Source organism: Macrobrachium rosenbergii, chromosome 27 (assembly GCF_040412425.1).
Source record: "Macrobrachium rosenbergii isolate ZJJX-2024 chromosome 27, ASM4041242v1, whole genome shotgun sequence".
In the NCBI taxonomy this organism is placed as follows: domain Eukaryota; kingdom Metazoa; phylum Arthropoda; class Malacostraca; order Decapoda; family Palaemonidae; genus Macrobrachium; species Macrobrachium rosenbergii.
In genome coordinates, this window is record NC_089767.1 from 36,609,509 (window position 1) to 36,635,346 (window position 25,838).

Below are 25,838 nucleotides of genomic sequence, written 5' to 3' on the forward strand. Positions count from 1 at the left end.
GGTTACTAGCACCGGGAAAAAATCTGGGACATATAAAATAAATCTGGTTACCAGCACCGGGAAAAAATCTGGGACAAATAAAATAAATCTGGTTACTAGCACCGGGAAAAAATCTGGGACATATAAAATAAATCTGGTTACTAGCACCGGGAAAAAATCTGAGACAAATAAAATAAATCTGGTTACTAGCACCGGGAAAAAATCTGGGACAAATAAAATAAATCTGGTTATTAGCACCGGGAAAAAATCTGGGACAAATAAAATAAATCTGGTTACTAGCACCGGGAAAAATCTCGGACAAAAAAAATAAATCTATCAAAAACCTCTTGATCAATTTGTCACATAACCTTATTTCTTAGACCACCATAAACAGATCCTCAATAAACACGAAAAACAAAAATGAGCAAAATTCATATACACCATTTAAGGCGAGTTTCAACAAAATAAATAAATTACAGATAAGGAGCTAAATTATATAAACAAGTAACCACGCGCCGAAGTTTCTTCAGCGCGATCGAGTTTTCTGTACAGCGTATAATCAAGGCCACCGAAAATAGATCTATCTTTCGGTGGTCTCGGTATAATGCTGTATGAGCCGCGACCCATTAGACTTTAAACACGGGCAGGTGGTGGCCTGTCCGATATCGTTGCCAGGTGCGCGGTTATGAGTAACTTTAACCTTAAATAAAATCAAAACTACTGAGGCTAGAGGGCTGCAATTTGATATGTTTGATGATTGGAGGGTGGATGATCAACATACCAATTTGCAGCCCTCTAGTCTCAGTAGTTTTAAGATCTGAGGGCGGACAGAAAAAGTGCGGACGGACAGACAAAGCCAGCACAATAGTTTTCTTTTACAGAAAGCTAAAAATAAACAAAAAAAAAAAAAAAAAATTGAAAAGATCCACAACAAAAAATGTATGAAACAGCAAACTATACTTAAAGACAGATAAAAATGAGATGACGAGCATCAGGATATGGAACGAGTTACAAAAAATACTAACAGCCACCTCTCATAACCCGAGTGACCATTTTTAGTTGTTTGTAAAAAGAACTACTGAGATGGCTATTCGTCTGTACGTCCGCACTTTCTGTCCACCTTCAGATCTTAAAAACTACTAAGGCTGGAGGGCTGCAAATTGGTATGTTGATCATCCACCCTCCAATTATCAAACATACCAAATTGCAGCCCTCTAGACTCAGTAGTTTTTACTTTAAGGTCAAATATAGCCATGATCCTGCGTCTGGCACCGCTATAAGGTCTAACATAGGCCACCACCGGGCCGTGGCTGAAAGTTTCAAGGGCCGCGGCTGAGAGTTTCATGGGCTGCGGCTGAGAGTTTCATGGGCAGCGGCTAAGAGTTTCAAGGGTCGTGGCTGAGATCTTCACACAGCATTAAACGCTGTACAGAAAACTTGATTACTTGTTTTCCTTTCCACCCTTCGCTGCGAATTCCGAGAGGGGCATTCTCAAGTAGGACCTGTCTGGGGCACCTTAGTGGGAGTTGCAGTGTCTTTCTGGTGCCACCATGTGACGGGGAAGGTTTTTTTTTAACCTTCGGATTTGTGAGATATTGTGAAAATTGGGGTAGTATTTTTTTTTTTTTTTTTTTTTTTGCTTACTTGTCCAGGTGTGAGATGTGAATTCATCGGAATTATCCAGGCTGTTTCACATCCTCTGTTTAGTTGATTTCACATTTTGTATGAATTTCATTAAGTTTTCAGTTTTTTTTTTTTTCAGGGTAAGAGATATAATTTATCCACTATTTTAGTTTTCCGTAAAAGAAAACTATTGAGATGGCTATTTACCTGTCCGTCTCCACTTTTTCTGTCCGCCCTCAGATCTCAAAAACTACTGAGGCTAGAGGGCTTCAAATTGGTATGTTGATCATCCACCCTCCAATCATCAAGCACATCAAATTTCAGCCCTCTAACCTTAGTAGTTTTTATGTTATTTAAGGCTAAAGTTAGCCATAATCGTGCGTCTGGCAACGATATAAGACGGGCCGCCACGGGGGAGTGGTTCAAATTTCATGGGCCACGGCTCATACAGCATTATACCGAGACCACCGAAAGATAGGTCTATTTTCGGTGGCCTTGATTACACGCTGAGCGGGCTGTTCAGAAAACTCGATTTCTTCGGCGCATTTTTTACTTGTTTATTATATTTATCTATAAATGCCTGAAAGTATTGAAACTACCGAGAGTCAGAGTTGTAACCTCTCCATTTTTAATCATATTTACGCGTAAAACACAATTTCATGTTTATGCCAAAAATGAAGGATGAAAAGAAACCTACGTTTTCCCAAAACACAACAGGAAATAACTATGTAGGTGTGTCTGAGAGAGAGAGAGAGAGAGAGAGAGAGAGAGAGAGAGAGAGAGAGAGAGAGAGAGAGAGAGAGAGAGAGAGATTTTTCCTGCAAATCTTAATGAGAGAGAGAGAGAGAGAGAGAGAGAGAGAGAGAGAGAGAGAGAGAGAGAGAGATCTCAGTTTTATAATACTCTGCAAATCCACAATTAGTTGAGAGAGAGAGAGAGAGAGAGAGAGAGAGAGAGAGAGAGAGAGAGAGAGAGAGATTTTCCCCTTAATTTCAGTTTTATAATACTCTGCAAATCACAATTACTTAGTGAGAGAGAGAGAGAGAGAGAGAGAGAGAGAGAGAGAGAGAGAGAGAGAGAGAGAGAGAGAGAGAGATTTTCCCAAATCACAATTACTTAATTTCAGTTTTATAATACTCTACAAATCACTATTACTTAGACAAAGAGAGAGAGAGAGAGAGAGAGAGAGAGAGAGAGAGAGAGAGAGAGAGAGAGAGAGAGAGAGAGAAAATGGTAACCTATTCAGGAAAGCTAACAAAATGACTTAACGTTTATTAATAGGAATGAGCAAAATGGGCAAAAAAACACGAACGCCGAAAAAAGCGCAAGATATCATCTAAGACCCCTTGAATATTAATCGTGAAAAATAACACACACAAAAAAAAGGTCAATTCAAAACAATGGCAGCTGCAGAGGGCATAAGGCTATTTACGACCTATAAATTTAATGGAAATTAGCTCAATTTAAATGGCAATGAGGATCTGAAGAAGTCACCATTCGCTTATCGTTTTTATCTAATTTTTTTTTTTTAGTGACATGTTATCTAGCATCACTTAGCGATGGTCGATATTTTTGTGAAGTTTCCCAGAAAAGTTTAATGCATGTTTCGTATACGCAGTTAATTGGTGTGTGTGTGTGTGTATAGGCTATATATATATATATATATATATATATATATATATATATATATATATATATATATATATATATATATATATATATATATATATATATATATATATATATATATTATATATATATATATATATATATATATATATATATATATATATATATATATATATATATATATATATATATATATATATATATACAATGATTATAATCACACTGACACACAACTTATACATACACAACTACCATGGAATAATAAAACATTGGATGTAAATCCTGCCCAGTTCCGTCTTTCAGAGGACTGATACACAGTGGTAGAGATTCACAGTACATGTTCTATTGGCACAGTACAAACGAACATACAGACCGCCGGAAACCAAGGCTTCACACCTGACAGGTGGGAAGGAGTGGATTCGTACACTCAATAGTGTCTGAGGTCAAGTGCCTTACTTAACAGATCTGTTTTTATATACACGTGGCGTCACCATTTTTTTCCTTCCTCCGTTGCCAACTACTCTACTTAAAATCTAAATATTTTACATATTTCTTTTGATATTAATGGAATAAGAATATATACTGTATAAACCTGAACGATTAGTGTCTCTTGCAACTGTGTTCTGTATCTGCATGTGGCCAAGAGCGGAAAAAAGTATATTATTATTATTATTATTATTATTATTATTATTATTATTATTATTATTATTATTATTATTATTATTATTATTATTACTACTACTGTACAAGGAGTTAAGTAAAAAATACGCCGAAGTTTCTTCGGCGCAATCGAGTTTTCTGTTCAGTGGTGGCCTCACCCACGGCCCATAAAACTCTTAGCCGTGGCCCATGAAACTTAGCCATACTCCAGTGGTGGCCCATGTTGGTACCTATAGCGCTGCCAGAAGTACGATTAAGACTAACTTTGACCTTTCATAAAATAAAAACTACTGAGGCTAGAGGGCATAAAATAAACACTACTCAAGCTAGAGGGCTGCAATTTGTTATGTTTGATGACTGGAGGTTGGATGACCAACCTACCAATTTGCAGCCCTCTAGCCTCAGTGGTTTTTAAGATTTGAGGGCGGACGGACGGACAAAGCCGGCACAATAGTTTTCCTAAACACTATTTCCCCATTGAAAAGCTTACAAACATTTACAGTACGAGGGATGAGGTTGCAACACCACACTTATGTTTAATACCAGCCCTCACTGACTAATTCTGCTAGTTCCGACACAACTGCGATAAACTCAAACACTCAGAATGAAGCACCAGTATACGCGTAATGATTTATAACACGCCTGAGGGCAAAATATAAAAGGTCAATTCATTGAGCATCACACTTGGGGTAATCCATCATTCTCAGGATGACCTGAACTTTCTCCACTTACTTGAAGATAATGTAACACTCACTGCAGTGATAAATCCTCTACTAGGAATGAGCAGTTCCGGATGACGAATACATACTTGAGAGTGAGAAAATAGGATGTCTGAGATTTCATACTCATTCTATATTGTACCTTTTTTTTTGCTTTGCGTTTTTACAAATGATAACTTGTGAACGAGTATCGTGTGTCCACAAATGGCTAGCAACAACTCTCTCTCTCTTTCTCTCTCTCTCTCTCTCTCCAGAATCCTGCAGGTCATTTGATGACCCGTCTACGGGATCAGTTCCCTTAGTAACTGGGATGATCCTGATCCATACTGACAAAGCCTTCCCGGCCCCCGCCGCCCCCACAACCCCCGGGGGGGAAAATGAGAGATCTGTCACAGTTACATTCATAATTTAACTGCTGCAATAGGGTCGAACCCTCGATACAAAAAAAAAAAAAAGTACCAAAACATTAGCCGCTTAACTTAACACCACCAATGCTTCCTTAAGCCCTTACAAATACTGCAGGGAACTCTCTCGCTCCCCGTTATTCAGGTGTGTGTGTATGTATGTATGTATGAATGTATGTATGCGAAGGCACATATAGTATTTAATATCAAACATACCATGGATTAACTTACACCCAAATTACAGTAAATTCGATATTAAACGATATTATGTAATTGTGAATATAAAAATCAAGTATATAAGTAACAAAGTCTCATATATACACATACAAACATACAATATATATGTATATATAAACACACACACACATATATATACACACACACATATATATATATATATATAAAATCACCAATTCTTTCAAATTAGTCGACCACTCCTTCAACGGGGTGGCTATATACCACTTTTCATGGGTCATCACCAACCAATAGACTGCGCGGTCAGGGGCCATCAGAGGTAATCAAACGGCAGCTCAGCTCGAAAGGAATTCTGGTGTACCGTGACCGCCATACAAAAGGGTCGACTGCACCTAATCAGCTGCCCTGTCTGTGGTTATCGGGAGCTAATAAGAGGTAGCTGCGGTGAGGAGAGTATTTGTAATGTTGTAGTGTGTGGTTTTATTTCTTTGACAAATACAACAAAAGTTGAAGTAGCACAATAAAATAAGCGAGTAGCTATAATGAGGAGAGTTTTCCTTTTACGTTGGTGTGTGTCATGTTGTGTCGTTTCTATGGGAAATGCAACAAATGGTGCATTACCTGGATAAATAAAATATATCATCAATACCAGCAACTAGGGTTTTCAGTTTTTAGATAAATTCAGTAACTTGATTAAAAAAAAACGAAAAATCTATAATATTTACCATTAATTCTCCATAATAAAATTTCTTTTTCGCACTAAACAATAAAGATTAAGAAACATCAGCTTGAAGACTAAATGCTCATCTTCAAGGGAAACATTAAATTTTCAACCATTCCCGATTTCGAAAGCTATTTTTTCATGTATGACTCAGATTTTTCTGGCGTCACAACTTCTTTCAAAATAAAGAAAATTCATGGGTACATCTACTACAAGATATTGATATAAAACTAAGCGTCATACCTGGTCTGACAATTTGGTGAAAATAACGGATGGTCTTCTATATTCTTTTATTTTCACGTTTCATTAATCTCTTACAAAATCAAGTCGCTCTTCAAGTCACGGAACCGAAACATCAACATAATCAATTTTGGTGGAATAAAAAAAAAAAAAAAAAAACTTAGCAAGGCACCGAGTCATTCGGGAAAAAGTTTTCTCTGACCTCCTTAAATCAGGTAACGGATTATGGAAGAATAATTCCACGACCAAGCAAAGCAAAGGGTCGTAAGAGAGAGAGAGAGAGAGAGAGAGAGAGAGAGAGAGAGAGAGAGAGAGAGAGAGAGAGAGAGAGTTTCGTGCAAGCAGCTGTCAGTCACAGACATTTAAAACAAAGGAATGTTGAGTGTCGTATTTTTCTCTTTTTATTATCAAGCATTTTAAGTTTATTCGTTTTTCTTACTGTTGCTAACGTAGCAGGGCCTTTCCACAGCGAGCTAAAAATATCTTATAAATATCACAGCATTTTTAAACCATAAAAGAGCATAATGTTGTCTTCGTTAGAGCCGAAAGGTCTTCGAGTTTCCACAAAGAATAAAAGGAACCTTCAGTCATCTGGGAAGTTAGAGAGTGTCTGTATAAAAAGCTGAATGTCCTCTGCTGTTGTGAGCAAGATTGTTTTCACGTGGAAATCAACATTCACAGAGATCAGTGTAGATTTGCAAGCGCCACCAGGGAGATTTTTTGTCGGGGTCTAAACCCAAGAGATCTGTGTAGATTTCAAAGGGACGTCATCTCTTGAGTTTTATACCACTGCTTCTGATCTTCTGAACTTCCTTTTAAAGGAAAGGCTGCGAAATTTTGGTCCTTTTACAAATATGTTTTGCAGAATTTTGGTTCTTTTACAAACAAAAGTTTGCAAAATGTTGACTCTCACAAGCAGAAGTTTGCAAAATCTCGGTCCTTTTACAAACAAAATGTTGGTCCTTTCATAAATAAAAGTTTGCAAAATGCTTGTCCTTTTACAAACAAAATGTTGGTCGTTTCACAAACAAAAGTTTGCAAAATGCTGGCCCTTTTACAAGCAAAATGTTAGTCCTTTCATAAACAAAAATTTGCAAAATGCTGGTCCTTTTACAAACAAAAGTTTGCAAAATACTGGTCCTTTTACAGAAAAAAAATGTTGGTTCTTTCACAAACAAAAGTTTGCAAAATACTGGTCCTTTTACAAACAAAAGTTTCCGAAATATCGGTCCTTTTACAAACACAAGTTTGCAAAACGTGGATCCTTTTACAAACAAAATGTTGGTCCTTTTACAAACAAAATGTCGGTCCTTTTACAAACAAAATGTCGGTCCTTTTACAAACAAAATATTGGTCTTTTACAAACAAAAGTTTGCAAAATGCTGGTTCTTTTACAAACGATAGTTCGCAAGTTGGACTGTTTACTATGAAGCAATAAGACGCATTTCACTGGCGACCTTCGTATCTACGCTTCACTTCTTCCTAATCTTTCCGGAATTTCTTTACGAAATCAACTGGGGAAGCGAACTCACATCCACGTGACATCTGACATCTCCGTCGATACGTCAAAGCGTCCGTCCGTCCGTCCATCCAAAAACTTGTTTTCAGTGATGTCTGTTGATGCTGGGGATCATAGCATCAAGCTGACATCATGCGGCGTAAACAGAACCAAGGACATCGAGAATTCTATGATGGTGTCGTCGGTGCTGGGGTGTCCTCAGGAGAACGATGTCCCCTTGGGAGCGTTTGAAGAAAAAAATTATAAACCCGAGGGTGGAAAAAATAAGGATATATATTCCATGAGATCACCTCTTATTTATCATCTAAGTGGCTCATTCTTAATAATAATTTGAGGTTTGTGTTTCTGCGCCTCGCCCAGTTCCAGTGGTTTTTTACGAGCGGTTTCTTCTGAGGGGGAGGGGGAGGGGGGAGGGGAAGGAGGAGAGAGGGGGTTCCTCGATCTGTGAAGGAATGATTGAGGACCAGTCTCTCAATCTTTCCTCTCAAGCTCGCCTAATATCTAATTCGGTAGAGTCGCTCCTCTGTCAATATGCGTATATATACCGAAAATACAATACTCTGATGTATATTACCTACGAAAAAATATACGTATTCAAGCAAGAGAATATATTATTTATCTGTTTGCATAACTGGTTTACTGGGTGGTGGGGTAAGAAAAGTGAAAGATCGATTGTGCCGAAACAAAAAAAAAGAAAGAATTTTTTTTTTTTGTAGAACTATATACCTTTGGTCTGTTACGTCTGAGGTTTGATTTATCACCACATATTGGGATCTAGTTGCTTCTGCAGCCTTTCCTTCAGAGTGCCGGATTTTATATATATATATATATATATATATATATATATATATATATATATATATATATATATATATATATATATATACATGTGTGTATATATACATACATATGTGTATGTATGTATACATACATACATATATATATATATATATATATATATATATATATATATATATATATATAGAGAGAGAGAGAGAGAGAGAGAGAGAGAGAGAGAGAGAGAGAGAGAGAGAGAAAAATATCAGTCAAGTAGTAACCACATATTCTACAAGGACGTTGTCGAAATTTAATAACCAAAATATCTACTTCCCATCCAAACCAGTAAAAAATAACAAAAAAAGTTAATTCCACTTTTATCACTGCACTGTGCAGCGCCAAATAAATCTCTTACAGTTGAGGCTACAATGTCGTAAGTATTATTCTTTATGCACTGATGCCATCTGAAAAGGTAATATGACTTAATCTCGAAATCACTGGCATCTTAGAGAGTCTTCCCACAATCGATTGTATCTAGTCAGTGGAGTTCTAAGCTCTCAGGCTGCACTGAGAGAGAGAGAGAGAGAGAGAGAGAGAGAGAGAGAGAGAGAGAGAGAGTACATAAGTGAGACCCTTGTACAAATTCACCCCCTTAAAAGAGATTTCCTAAAAACTTTTATTTTGGACACAGCCTTGGCATTCAAAACGTGAAGAATGTTTCACTGAGTGAGAGAGGAAGAGAGATAAAAAGATTTTTGAGAGAGAGAGAGAGAGAGAGAGAGAGAGAGAGAGAGGTACATAAGTGTTAACCCCTATAAAATTTACATGTATAAAAACTTTCATTTTTGGACACAGCCTTGGCATTCAAAACGTGAAGAATGTTTCCCTGAGAGAGAGAGAGAGAGAGAGAGAGAGAGAGAGAGAGAGAGAGAGAGAGAGAGAGAGAGAGAGAGATTCTTGTACATAAGTGTTGACCCCTATAAAATTTACATTTATAAAAACTTTTTATTTTTGGACACAGCCTTGGCATTCAAAACGTGAAGAATGTTTCCCTGAGAGAGAGAGAGAGAGAGAGAGAGAGAGAGAGAGAGAGAGAGAGAGAGAGAGAGAGAGAGAGATTCTTGTACATAAGTGTAACCCCCCCCCCTTAAAATCTACATTTTTAAAAACCTTTATTTTGGACACAGCCTTGGCATTCAAATCCAAGTGAAGAATGTTTCCTTGAGAGAGAGAGAGAGAGAGAGAGAGAGAGAGAGAGAGAGAGAGAGAGAGAGAGAGAGAGAGAGAGAGAGAGATTCTTGTACATAAGTGCTACCCCCCATAAAATCTAAACTTATAAAAACCTTTATTTTTGGATACAGCCTTGGCATTCAAATCCGCCGCGTGAAGACTGTTTCCCTGAGAGAGAGAGAGAGAGAGAGAGAGAGAGAGAGAGAGAGAGAGAGAGAGAGAGAGAGAGGGTCCGGTTACACGGAACATCTTTTAGTACAATACCGGCATCCCACATCTAGTCGACATTCTTGAAAAGTGAAATAAAGATGAAGCCTTGATATGTATGCTCATGTCTTCGAAAGTGAGCCATCTCCGTAACCTTTTAAACTGGATCCCTAGTGTTTCTCTCTCTCTCTCTCTCTCTCTCTCTCTCTCTCTCTCTCTCTCTCTCTCTCTACGTTCCTCATGTTTCGGGGTCAGCGGTCTTTCGACTTGAAAGGCTGTTGTCCTCAACCTCAAAAATTAATATTTCAGACGTGTCTGAAAGGCAGTTTCTGCAATTTCGTTACAGGTAAGAAAATAAAGTTCGACTTGAAAATATTTGTTTATATACTCAAAGGCCAATACTCACAAGCAAAATATATGTAATGATTATGCATGCATGCATATATGTATGTATGTATGTACGTATGTATTGTATATATATGTGTGTATATATTTTTGTTTAATAAAAATGGGACGTCACTACATAAAATTATAAAGATAAAAAAATAAAAATACATTTCTTAAAATATCTTAAAGCAAACCTACCCAGTATATACATACATACATACACACACACACACATATATATACTCGTATATATGTGTGTGTGTGTGTGTGTGTACTGGGTAGGTTTGTTTTAAGATATTTTAAGAAATGTATTTTTATTTATCTTTTTTATCTTTATAATTTTATGTAGTGACGTCCCAACTGTTGATGCAACTGCAAAGGATAATTTAGCACGGATTTCTGCTAAGAGGTGAAAATGTATGAAATGTTAATGAGTTTGATTCCAGAGAGCTGAATCGAGATGGGAAAATGTCACCGGGATTTTAAGCCTAGTTAGTTAGAGTAAGAAAAATTGGCCGTGTTCATTAAAACGTCCGTTACATTTTTTCAAAAGACATCTGAAAGTGCAGCTATTCACGCGAGAAACTGAAATACAACGAAGGAAATTCCTTTACCACCAAAAGACAAAGAACATAATATAACTTTTGACTTTAAACATGAAAATGGCCATCATCTGAAACGCCAAGATTTAAACGCTTTCATCATGAGTGACACTTTCTGAAAAGCCTTCTAGAATGTCAGAGGCATCTTAAATGATGACCTCAATTTCCCCTTAGTGACTGTAATAAAATGATTACTAAAGCATGTTTCCAGTGTGTAATAAAAACCACTGAACCTTTTCATTTCTCAATGACCGCTTCTGCAAAAGTCTAATGGCTATTTTTTCCCCCCTTTGCGCCTTTAATAGTTTAACCACCCACTCCTTCAGAGAAGGGAAGTCTTTGACCTTTCTTTCCTTGCAGTGACCGAAACTGATTGGGGCAGCGGGTCCAGTCTTGATCTCTTGACCATAAGAGAATAGATATGGAAATATACATGCAAATCTCACTTTGTTCTCAGTAAAATGTCACCAGCTGTAATTACTCTTGCTAGATCTTGAAATTTATGTTCCCACTCACTGTCTGAATGATCAAGATTACTGTTTTTGTCACTGTCATTTCCTAACTTGCGAAGACACACACACACATATACTATATATATATATATATATATATATATATATATATATATATATATATATATAATATATATATATATATATATATAATGTATAAAATGTACAAATGTTTTTTAAAGAGATTTTGTATAAATTATATGCATTTATAATTCACAATATTAATTCTTTTATTGCAGCCTTGAAAATGAGAATAGTTGTCTTGAAACGTAGGCACAAATGAAGATGATTTTATATACCAGTCTGTTTCCACTGCCCTCAATTCTTTATATATATATATATATATATATATATATATATATATATATATATATATATATATATATATATATATATATATATATATCCCTCGCCTCTACCTTGCACAATTTCCTATTTCTGTGACAATACCTATATACCATTTACTTCCATCTATCCAGTATTTTATAGGTTTTCCTTTGCTCCTTCCTCCTATCATTACCCTGTACACTCTTTGCATCAACGTCTTGTCCTCCAGTCTCTCCACAAGACCAATCCACCTCAAAGCAATATGATCTATCTGTTTCCAATACATAAACCTTTTTCTTCTTTTTACCATGTTTACATATCTCTCATTTCTCACCTTTCAATAATTTTTAATCTATATGTAATACTCGAACATTAAGCTTAAGCCTTTTTTTTTTGTCCACATTCAACAAGCAAACTTCACTTCTACAGAGGAGAGTTGGCTCAACAATTCATGCGCACACAATATATATATATACACACACATATATATACATATACAGTAAGTATGTGTATGTATATGTACATGTATATATATATATATATATATATATATATATATATATATATATATAGTATGTGTGTGTTAGTAGTATGTATGAGAGAGAGAGAGAGAGAGAGAGAGAGAGAGAGAGAGAGAGAGAGAGAGAGAGAGAGAACCATGGAAGCTGAACATCTGCATTCAAGTGCAACCATTTGTGTGACACTAATCGCTGGGCTCAGCTTAAGATTTATATATGTAGCAAATGTTTCTTGAATGCCCCTCTTTCTCTCTCTCTCTCTCTCTCTCTCTCTCTCTCTCTCTCTCTTTTACTTTGGAATCTTGTCAAGTATATGTTTAGATAAACTGTAAAGCAAAAAAGAAGTATAATAATAATATTAACAACAATAATAATTCAGAAAATTGTTTTATTTTTGCTGCTAAGTAAAATATGGAAAGAGTGATGAGCAGAAAATAGGAAGGAGAGAGAGAGAGAGAGAGAGAGAGAGAGAGAGAGAGAGAGATGCAGACATGAATATTTTTATACTGCTGTTACTACAGTAACCAATAATGATAATGATGCGAACAACCTTATCACTACTGAATGAAAAAAGACGCAACAAACAGCTTATTTATACAAAACATTTCCACAAACATTAAAAAAAAACACAACCAAACAAACTAAACTAACGACACACAAACTTACTTTCTTCCATGACTCACACTGAGGACCAGTCTTCTAAAATCTCCTTAAGGCCCCTTTCCCAAAAAAGGGGAAAGAGAGAGAGAAAAAAAGACATAATGGTCGCTTAATCCTGATACGGAAATTTAATGCATAAGCCAGTAGGATGCAAAATGGTATCTACCTCCATTTACATGAGTTTTCCGCTCTCTCTCTCTCTCTCTCTCTCTCTCTCTCTCTCTCTCTCTCTCTCTATAACATACACACATAGTCTGTAACTGAATCGCTTCTCAGTAAGTGCGTTTTTGGAGGATACTCTTATATAATTTTTGGGCAGGTGAAACTATCTCCTAATTTAGCTTTTTCTTTTGAACCCTTGCTTTGCTCAGTCTGTGGAATTAACCGTTATCCTTCCATAACCCGTTATCCTTCCATAATCCGTTATTCTTCCATAATCCGTTACCTGATTTCCTGGATTACTCAGTGTCTCGCTGATAAAGATTTTTTTCTATTTCACCGAAATAGATTTTATTGATGTTTCGATTCTGTAACTTGAAAAAAGTGATTTGACCCTTCAATAAGCCGTTATCCTCCATAATCCGTTACCTGATTTAAGGAGGTCCGAGGTCTCCTACGTCAGAAATTTCAGTCTCAGATTCTGATTTCTTTCCTCCATTGCACTTCTCTCGTCCTTGTTTGATCTCCGCATCCTCCTACTGTTTACCACCAATTATTTTGACCCTCTCTCTCTCTCTCTCTCTCTCTCTCTCTCTCTCTCTGTCGTCGCAGTGACTTTCTGCTGACTCTTAATTCTATCTAATTTGGGTCTTGGTCTCATTCGCCAGAAACTTCATGGGCTCTAATTCTAATTTCTTTTCTCCATTACATTTATTTCGATCTCTGCAGCCTCCCACTTGTGACCTCTCTCTCTCTCTCTCTCTTTTTTTTAATCTTCATATCACTATGGCCATCCTCTTCCCCGTCTTAGGAGTTTATTTTCTCTCTCTCTCTCTCTCTCTCTCTCTCTCTCTCTCTCTCTCTCTCCTTCTTTTTTTCAAGCTTCATATCACTATGGCCATCCTCTTCCCCGTCTTAGGAGTTTATTCTCTCTCTCTCTCTCTCTCTCTCTCTCTCTCTCTCTCTCTCTCTCTCTCTCTCTCTCTCTCTCTCCTCCTACTTTCCGCCAATCAGTCTTTGCATAGGTGGACTTCCTTGCGATCTCCTGTTCCAGGTCCACAAATCTTGCTTAGCAACAAAAAAAATTATTCAGAAAACAACGCCTAATTATGGCACGCTTCATGCAAGTGTCCAGATATCGCTCTAAAATTTAAGAATATGTTAGAGGAAATAATATATTTTGATATGGTCGAGTCGTGGTGAAATTAATTCCACAGTCCATGGGATTTGGATTCTCCAAAGCCTCAAAAGGACCCATCCGTTACTAGTAAGATGGCATTTTCAAAACCATTGCCATCAATAAAAAAAAAAGGTGCGAATTTAAACAGAGAGAGAGAGAGAGAGAGAGAGAGAGAGAGAGAGAGAGAGAGAGAGAGAGAATAAAATCCTAAAATGGGGAGAGGATGGCCATATTGATATGAAGATGGAAGAAGAAAAAGAGAGAGAGAGAGAGAGAGAGAGAGAGAGAGAGAGAGAGAGAGAGACTGTGTTTCGCTGCATTCTGCTCCATCTGTAATTCCTGACATTTACAGCCGAGAAGGGAAAATATACGAACACTGTCTCCCTCGACGCTCTCTCCGTTCGTGGCGTGACACAACAAAATCATTTTTGCGGCGGAGTTGATGAATTTTAAGTGATCCAAGTATTGCGAGGGCCATCACCCTGTCGCCTGGTCCGCGAGGGGAGTTTTTAAAAGGTTGAGAAACAGCCCAGGTCAGAGTAAAAGTCATTTCGTGGCGCCAGACAAAAAGGGGTGTCAGCCATACTGATCAGTCCCTGCCAGCCCCGACCCAGCGGCCCCGCCTCACCAAGTGCTTGAGAAATAATGCATGAGACAGGAGAGCCTTGATGTCAATAGTCTTTATTTATATATATATATATATATATATATATATATATATATATATATATATATATATATATATATATAAGTATATATATAAAACTAGGTATATATATGAATGTATATAATATATATATATATATATATATATATATATAAAACTATATATATATATATATATATATATATATATAGCTACCTGGTTTTATATATATCTATATATACACATATATCAATATATATACGTGTGTGTATGTTCATGTATGTAAAGCAGCATGGATAGACGCTGTCTTTTCATGCCCTCAACCTCAAAAGAAAACAGCTTTTACTCCAAGTACGAAAAAATATATATAAAAACACTGTTGTTTGGCTGACCTCAAAAAAAAAAAAAAAAAAAAACTACATCGCACACGTCAAATTTCTCCGCTGCATTTATACGCGGCGAGCAGAGTTTGCACATCTTGTTTGCTTAGCAACTAATTTGTTTATTCTCATGGACAGTTGAAACTGTTCGCTGATACTGATTGAACACATGAAGGCTCCTCTTGTGGAGGTATCTCAGAGTCTTCATATTATTGTGACCTGCAAGGCTTCACGGAGACCATAAATGATGTTCGTCGTACTTCGAAAAATCTTTTTGCTCTTTTTTCTTTATTTCTTTCTTTCTTTTTTTTTTCCTTTTTTTTCTTCATTTCTTCCTTTCTATGTTCTTCTTCTTCGGTTTTTCCTCTTCCTTCTTTTGAAAGCTCTGGAATTGCGTTTTCCTTTGCCCTGCTGTCATAGTTTCTGTTTTATATCCTATTTTTTCTGACCAAGTATAAGTGGTTTTTTAAAAGTATGTATATATACATATACATGTGTGTGTGTGCATGTGTGTATTCTATACCTATATAAACATAATGTTGCTTAGAATTTTTCCTTCTAATCCCAATCTGTAGGACACGATGCATTTTCAAAACCGGGAACCTTGTATAAGAACGAGAAAATGCACAATAAAAATTATTATTGTCATATGGAATAATCATACACGCGCGCAAGTGCACTCACACGCAAGCGCACGCACACACACATATATATATACATTACATGTGTAAGTATGTATGTGTGCGTAATGTATAATTATTATAATAGTGCTTTATGTAAAAAGTCTAAATATAGGTAAATACAGCATATAAAATCTGGAAAATGTCCCCAAAGTAAGTATATAAAAGACAAAAGCAGTCAACAAAAACACACACACACAAGCACAAACAAATACAACAAAAACGACACGACGCCGGTTGATAGAATCCAAAGACCTCGGGACATATGAATGATACGCGATTTGGTGTTGTGATTCCATTGTTTACAAACTCGAACCTTAAACGGATTAACCACTAGAAGGGGAGACTGCCTGAAAAACTCTCCCAGGCGTTTAAAATAAATAAATGTTCGTGTTGCTCTGTTCAGTTACCTATTGGGTTTCAACGTCTCCTCAGTCTATGGAGTTCCATAAGCAGTACTGATGTAAATGCAATATGGGTTTTTATTAGTTTTCTATAAGGGGAACTATTGTGCCGGCTTTGTCTGTCCGTCCGCGCTTTATTCTGTCCGCACTTATTCTGTCCTCACTTTTTCTGTCCGCCCTCATATCTTAAAAACTACTGAGGCTAAAGGGCTGCAAATTGGCATGTTGATTATCCACCCTCCAATCATCAAACATACCAAATTGCAGCCCTCTAGCCTCAGTAGTTCTTATTTTATTTACGGTTAAAGTTAGCCACCGGGCCGTGGTTAAAGTTTCATGGGCCGCGGCTCATACGGCATTATACCGAGACCACCGAAAGATAGGTGTATTTTCGGTGGCCTTGATTATACGCTATAACAGCTGTAAAGAAAACTCGATTACGCCGAAGAAACTTCGACGCATTTTTTACTTGTTTCAATCGCCAGTGCTTTAGAACTGAGCACGGATTTGACAGTATGCTTAGAGACACTTGAGAACCAAAGGCTTATATCAAATTTAATAAAACTGACAAGAATTGCATAATTCCATGGCAAATATAATTCAACTAAACTTGTAAATAAACAGAAAAATAACGTGCATTCGAATACTCCCACCAACGGTTAGGTTAACGGTGCATCGTTTCATTTCAGCGGAATTCAGAAGGCATTCTGTAACTGAACGAGAAAATGCCCAAGCTATTCTGAAAATTAACTATGGACTGTACTTCATGGTGTTATTATATCAGCAAGAACAAATAATTAAAATGCAATCTACACCTAACAGAAAACAAATAGAAGACCACACAAGTGCATCAGCAACAGAACCTGTAATAACATTTCGACAATACCGTCTGAGGAATAATCTCCCCTAACCCCCTAAAAAAAGAAAAATATCAAAATACCATCAGTGTCATCAACAAGAAAAAACAACTTGGTCAAAAACAACACAGAAACCGAAGCATTATGAGAACAGTTACAAAATGAGAACTAGCAACAGCAGCTGAGAGAGAGAGAGAGAGAGAGAGAGAGAGAGAGAGAGAGAGAGAGAGAGAGAGAGAGAGAGACTTTAATTTTGCGTTATGTCTTCTCCGGAATACCTTTCAGGACGCGCAGAGTCCTTCTGTGAATCCTTCAATTCAAAGGCCCAACTGTTTTGACTGATCAGGGCGGATTCCACACGTCAGGGGGGCGAAAATCATATCAATAAGGTTCTTATGTAGTTATCATATATCTGGGAATATCTGAGAGGAGAGAAGCCCAGGTGACGGGAAACCTTACCTTAGGGCACTTCACAATTATGAATTTGGGAGGATACTGTATAATCTTCGATGGCTGATGATAAATAATATTGTGTATATATATGTGTGTGTATAAATAAAGACAAAATCCACGAAGGAAAGAGAAACAATGGAGTGCTGCGAGGCCTTTCGACTGTCGTCCTTTACTTAGCAGCACTCCGTTGTTTCTCTTTCTTTCGTGGATTTTGTCTTTATTTATATATTCATCACGTTCCATATTTTCGTGAGTCAGTTATACATATATATGTATGTATATGTATGTAGGGTATGTATGTATAACTGAATCACGAAAATATGGAACGTGATGAATGTATAAATAAAGGACAGTAAGTCGAAAGGCCTAGCACCACTGATGACGTTTCACTTTCCTTCCGGGTACTGCCTTTATATATATATATATAAATATATATATATATATATATATATATATATATATATATATATATTAATATATAATATATATATATATATATATATATATATATATATATATATATAAATAAACACACACTAATATAAGCAAATATTATTTACAATTTTTCCAGTCCTAATCTTTAAGGATACGTTTTCAAATCCAAGAAAAGTAAATAAGTAAAAATAAATAAACTATTAAATGTACATATTAAATATATAAAAAACACTTTCTTTCATTAACAAAGTAATAGAACAAACATATACACAGGTATATTTTTCAGACTAACGGTTTCCACTAACTGTGGGTGGTTCCAGATAAAACAACCAAACAATAATCAGTGTCACACTGAGTCGTGAATGGAAAGTGGAATGGCTGATGGCTGTCGATGGTACTGTACTGATTGGGATGAATTCGGAGTTTTCTTATTAAACCAAAGTAGTTTTTTTTTTTTAAGAAGAAGAAGAGAGAAGAAGAAACAAATACACGCATACGAAGGTTGGTCACCTCTCAACGTCCCCCGCCTCGCCCCCTCTCTCTCTCTCTCTCTTTCTCTCTCTCTCTCTCTTGACCTCTCGATGATTCATGAATTCAACGTCAGAACATTAAGAAAATTAATTCCCCTCCCACCAACTTTCCCAGCCTCTCTCTCTCTCTCTCTCTCTCTATGACTCATGAATTCTACGTCAAAACTTTAGGAAAAATTAATTCCCCTCCCAACCCCTTCCCCCGCCTCTCTCTCTCTCTCTCTCTCTCTCTCTCTCTCTCTCTCTCTCTCTCTCACCTCCAGCCACCCATGTAGGCCAGTGCGAAAAACACACGGCACCACCGGGTCAACAAAGGGAGAATGAGCGCCCTCGGGCGCATAAGATAATATTTTCAATGCAAACAAACTTCCTTTTTTTCTTTTTCTCCACGGGGGTATCATCTGAGGTCAAGAACCTGGCGCTAGGGTCAGGTTTTACTTGACTTTTGACCTATTTTTTTTTTTTAAGTGATTTGGTTATATTGTGGCTTAAGCTGATTCAATTCCGACTTCTAATAATCCATTGTGATTCTCGAACCTATTTGCATTCTGTGTTTATTTATCTTTGCCACCTTTTTGTTCACGCCCTTTTCCTCACTTCTGAGTGTTTGTTTACTCTGTGCAAAATTTACTGGCCAAGGTAAATTGTCTTTTAGTTTTTTTGTGTGGAATATACGCACTCTGGGGAAGGACGAAAACCGACTGGTTTTATTCTTTCCTTCTTGTTATCACGGATGTGCTATCTGTCTCTTCTGATGAAAAATCATTTATGTACATAATATATGTGCATAAGTGTACACACGAAATGCATACGCGCACAAACGAACGCATAAGCAAGTGTACACAAGGAATGCATATACGCGCAAACGAACGCATAAGCAAAAGTGTAAACAAGAAATGCATATACGCACAAACGAACGCATAGGCAAAAGCGTAGCCTACGCAAGAAATATATATACGCACAAACGAACGCATAAATATATCCCATATGCACGCAAGTCCGCCTATGCAATCGCAAATGTTTATCATCACGCTTACAAACATCCTCTTCTTAACAAAACAACGTACGCGTGTGCGCGCGGGGATACATGCGCACGTACGCATTCATCGCAATCTCACCGAACACCTCCTGACGACGAGCATTCCTGACGCAACGCTGCCCCTCCCTTAAAACAATATTCCTAGCTGTTCTTTGGCCCCATCGTTCCGAAAAGGCTGACGAGCAACATTCATCAACGGAGTGACTGTATTGTAATTATCTGGCGTCGCTGGGACCCAGACCTCCTGTAACCTTCCCCCCCCAAAAAAAAAAAAAAACTCAAAACGTACAATAACGGATATATTTCAGCCCCTTTTTTGCTGAAGAGATCCTTTACTCCAGTGAGGCTACAGGAAAAAAATTTTAGATATAAACATTTGCAGACTTATTCTCTCTTAAAGGTCCTTCAGGATGTTTCCCCTCAATAAGAGACTCCTAGAGACTCCTAGAGAGTCCTACAGACTCATACACCAGCTTTAAATCCTACACAAAGTCTCATCAGAAGGACGTCGACCCCTCTTACTGTAGCATTAATATCTAACTAGCAGGCTTTTTCAATGTATACACACTGAAATATTTTCCCTCTCTCTCTCTCTCTCTATTAGATGGTCGAATGGCAAGTCTGCTGTCCCCCGTGTACTGACCCAGAAAGTCATTTCGATATTAATGGGGTATTTGTGGCATAATATTTGAAAATATAAGAACCTTAACTGTAAAATCAGTTATAAATAAACACACACATATATATATATATATATATATATATATATATATATATATATATATATATATATATATATATATATATATATATATATATATATATATATATATATATATATATATATATATATATATATATATATATATATATATATATATATATATATATATATATATATATATATATATATATATATATATATTTGAGACAGGACTTTCGCCCCACCAGCGAAAGATCCCAGGTTCGATTCCCCAACAAGCCGCAATTCTCTCTGTCAAGACCTCTGTACCTCTATTGAGCTGAGCAATGAATGATGTACCTGGCAGTCAGATGACTGTGTTAAATGCTGCCACAAAGGTGAAAACGAGCACGGGGCTCGTGCCCCCACTTAAAACAAAATACCCGCCAATGCCTACAGAGAAAGCTCCTGGGCATTTTACTGAGGGAACGTCTATAAAGAGGCCATACATGAACAAAAGGGCTTTGTGGTATCTAAAAATACCTCTTCATTCACGGCATAAAAGACAAGCCCTACACACATACAGATACAGAGAGAGAGAGAGAGAGAGAGAGAGAGAGAGAGAGAGAGAGAGAGAGAGAGAGAGAGAGGTTTTGGCAAGCAAACCTTTTCTGGCACTATCTGAAGTGCATTCCAAGTCAAGACACAGATAAGAGGCAAATGTTAGCGCTAATGGTAACATTAAAATGACAAATGAGATCACGAGCATGAAAGCAAAATGTCTTAATTAATGTTGGTAAGTAATGTATTATTATTATTATTATTATTATTATTATTATTATTATTATTATTATTCAGAAGAACCCTATTCATGTGGAACGAGCCCACAAAAGGACCCACTGACTCGAAATTCAAGCTTCCAAAGAACATGGTGTTCACTTGAAAGAAGTAACAGAGGGTAATGCGAAATGCAGAAAGAAAATATCAGTTATTACAAAATAAAATAAATTCATTTAAACAAACTAATAAATAAATAGATAAAAATGTAAATTATTAAAATAGAAGGAGGAACGTCCGAGGAGCTACACGCATACCTAAACACATGTCAGATATGACTGACATTATCTGACACATAATGTCTTCCAATCCTTCTTTCTCAGAGCAAAACCAGTTTCATTCGACTCAGATTTGTCACCGCATCAAACATGGATGCTGTGACACCAGTTTTGTTCAAATCAAGCAGATCGTTCAATCAATCACCTTGTACAATGTCCACCAAGGTAGTATCTATTTTTTTTTTTTTTTCTCATGAGGCGAAAGCTGAATAAACTGTTTAGAGTTCCAAAGATAATTTTTTCAGGATACAATGTCCACTAAGACTGTGGCTGACTTTTTTCATCTCGTAAAGCGAAAGCTGAATAAACTTATTAGAATTCCAAGGAAAATTTTTTCAGAGACGTGAGCTACATAATCCAACCCTTCAAAAGATTATATATAAAAACTAAGCATTCTCAGAAATAAACGCATACTGAGTAACTGGTTTCCGCCCTTCAAAAAATCATATATAAACAGTAAACGTTCTCAGAAAAAAACGGCATACCGGGTAACTGGGTTCTGAGGAAACGTCTATAAAAAACAAGTAAAAAATGTGCCCAAGTGTCTTCGGCGCAATCGTGTTTTCTGTACAGCGTGTAATGCTGTATGAAACTCTCAACACGGCCCATGAAACTCTCAGCCGCGGCCCACAAAACTTCCACCCACGGCCCGGTGGCGGCCTGTATTGTTGGCACCTACAGCGATGTCCGACGCACGATCATGGCTAACTTTAACCTTAAAAAAAAAAAAAAACTACTGAAGCTAGAGGGCTGCAATTTGGTATGTTCGATGATTGGAGGGTGGATGATCAACATACTAATTTACAGCCCTCTAGCCTCAGTAGATTTTAAGATTTGAGGGCGAACAGAAAAAGTGCGGACGGACAGACAAATAGCCATCTCAATAATTTTCTTTAACAGAAAACTAAAATATCTCCCTCGTTCGAATTCTTGTCCGTGGCCATAGTAACAGCTTGTAAGAGCAATCAAATAGCACATCGAGACAGCCCCAAACTCTGGCGTCCCCAAATTTAATTAGTCGGTTCCCTAATTGATCTCTCTCGAGAGAGAGAGAGACGAGCTACTATCTATCTCCCTACGACCTTCAGATTCCTCTGGCTGTCTCGTCAGTTTGAGGTAAGAATGAGGGATAATTGGGTGTGTAGAAAAAATTCATAGATGCAATTATAAACGTCTTTACTAGAAAGTGATAAGTAAGGAAAATTCATAGAGGCAACATCTTTACTAGGGTGTTAATTGTTTTACTGTTGCTACAATACTTACTGATATTATTGCTACATCCAGCAGTAATTATAGAATAGAATTTAGGCCAGAGGTTCAGCACTGGGATCCAATGAGACCATTCAGCGCTGAAACTGAAATTGACAGTAAAAAGGTTTGAAAGGTTTAACAGGAGGAAAACCTCGCAGTTACACTATGAATTAATTGGTAAGAGAGGGTGGAAAGTAGGATGGAAGAATGAGATTATGAACAGAGGTACAGTAAAACGAATGAAAGGGGTTGCAGGCAGCCACGGGCCGAAGGGACGCTGCAAAGAACCATAAGTAATGCCTACAGTGCACCACATGAGGTGCACTGACGGCACAACCCCCCTACAGAACCAACGGTAATTATATGTGCTCTATCTTCCACAAATCTGTAAAACCTCCCATCTCATAATTATCGCCCAAGTATAGGTCTGGGTCTTCCAACTCTTCTGGCGCTAACAGGAGCCCAGGTAGACACTATCACCTACATTCTTTGACACTATCACGCACTATTCTTTGACACTATCACATGCTGTTCTTTGACACTGTAACATACTTTTCTTTGACACTATCACACAATGTTCTATGAAACTATCACACAATTCTTTGACAATTTCAATTTGACCCTATCACACACTATTCTTTGACACTATTAATTTGACTTGTCACACACTACTCTTTGACACTATCACACACTATTCTTTGACACTATCACACTATGCTTTGACATTATCATTTACTATTCCTCGACACTATTACATACTTTCTTTGACACTATCACGTACTATTCTTTGGCACTATCACATCATATTCTTTGACATTATCACGTACTATTTTTTGACATTATTACGCTCTATTCTTTGACACTATCGCGTACTATTCTTTGACACTATCTCGCACTACTCTCTGACATTATCACAACATTCTTGTACACTATCGCATACTATTCTTTGCCACTATCATTTACTACCCTTTGACACTATTATCTACTGTACAATTCTTTGACACTATCACGTAACATTCTTTGACATTATCACGCACTTTCTCCCTGGGGTGGTACGAATGACATGTCCAAGCCATCTACATCTCCCTTTCACTAGCTATCTCATTAACAAATAGACCTTCCGTACTTTTCCTCATGGTATAACTTCTGACAATTAGCATTCTTACATGAGCTTTACCCTCAAATAATAATAATAATAATAATAATAATAATAATAATAATAATAATAATAATAATAATAATAATAATAATAATAATAATAAGTAAATGTATATTAACAATAAATTAGTTTTCTAAACAAGAACTACAGCAAACTATTCTTACCGTGTGATATTAATAGCATCCCAACTGATACTTAGATTAGTAATACTGAATCAGCACCATGAATTTATCCATAAATTGTTACCATTTAGAAATAAAGCTGCCAAAGAACATTTGGGAAAGCATTCAGCATCCTCATCTTGGAAACCTAACAGATTAGTCAACAGATCACTGGTTAAATACTACTTAGTGACCAGGCATTTCCCCCTCCCCCTTCCTCTCCTCTCCCCCTCACCTTCAACGGTCATGTTGGCGTAATAAACGAGGCATTCATCTTCGCTCTTGAAGGAACGGGACCAAGAGAGCACTCCAGAAGGACAAGCCTGAAAAAAAAGAAAGGTGATTTATTATTTGTTGTAATGATAAGAGCAAGAGTGATACTGATAATACTTAGAGAACATTATGGAATGGCTTTATTAAGTAATGCAGACTCCACCTTATAGTGATTAGTAAACAAGAGAAATGATGATAATGCTAATAATTAAATTACATTATGGAGTGACTTGATTAAGTAATGAAGACTTCACTTTCTGGTAAGAGGAGGAAAACAGGAACTGCAAGGAAAGTCTTTTTGATGCAATTATTTTTTTATTCATTTATAATAATAATAATGAATAACTTGAACTCTCCTGATGTTAATGCACTAATGCACAGTCCAGTGCAGTATACCGAAAAATAAAAAAAAAAATTCTGTAAGGAAGAAGTACATTACTTTCTGAAGGGGGTGGGGTGGGATTACAGCATTAAAAAAGTGCCCGTACAAATTTCGTTTCTCTATGGCAGTGGTCCTCTCTCTCTCTCTCTCTCTCTCTCTCTCTCCACACACACACAGACAGACACACACACATATATATATATACTGTATGTATGTATGTATATATATATATATATATATATATACACATACATACAGTATTTACTCCTCTATCTTGTCGAAGTGACTGGTAATTATACTACCAGAACTACATGGTAAACTTTGCCTTCAACAGCAATAAATAATTAGTGCTCCTTAATCTGGGTGGTCTATCATACTGCAATTTGAAGTGTCCTCAATTCGTTCACGTTCCAATACAAAAAAAAACTAAGAGAGAGAGAGAGAGAGAGAGAGAGAGAGAGAGAGAGAGAGAGAGAGAGAGAGAGAGAGATAATATTACGCCTATAAAACCAGCCAACTCGAGAGGTTGTAAAAGCCCTCTTTAAACACCGACGAGAAACAAGTAACGCGATGTAGTCCTTCTGGCGTTGGCATAAACAGATCCTTATTAGTGGCTTTTAACGCCCCTCTTTACAAGCATTCCTGAGCTTTCAAAGCAAGTTTTAATGCGGCAGTCTTTGCTCCGACAACAGTTTTCACGCCGCTCTCTCTCTCTCTCTCTTCGAATTACACAATTGCGGGTTTAAGTCGAGATTTCCTTGGGGACGTGATTTTTTTTATTTGCGTATAAATAGTTATAGGCAATTTTCTTGGGGTGTTTATATTTATTTTTTCCTCTTTTCTACTTGCCGGTCAGCTGTTTTCCTTTGATGTTAAATATTTGTTTCGTGTTATATATATATATATATATATATATATATATATATATATATATATATATAAATATATATATATAAATATATATCTATCTATCTATATATATATATATATAATATATATAAGATTAATCCTGAAGATGCGTTGAAGTAACACGAAAGGGCCAGGTATATCCTTTTATTTTTTCGTGTTGTCGCAGCTGAATTTATTGTCGCATGCTATTAAGTGACATATAAAACACACACACACACACACACACACACACAC

General features: G+C 36.8%; 1 protein-coding gene across 7 annotated transcripts in view; it reads right to left on the reverse strand.

The window, feature by feature from the left end:
* LOC136853642 (inter-alpha-trypsin inhibitor heavy chain H2-like) overlaps window positions 1-25,838 on the reverse strand; it is a 245,366-nt gene that overhangs the window by 65,685 nt on the left and 153,843 nt on the right. For all 7 annotated transcript variants that reach the window (XM_067129473.1, XM_067129477.1, XM_067129476.1 and 4 more), the window contains exon 3: window positions 24,276-24,363. The gene's annotated coding sequence lies outside the window, so the exon portion shown is untranslated. The remainder of the gene's footprint in view (window positions 1-24,275; window positions 24,364-25,838) is intronic.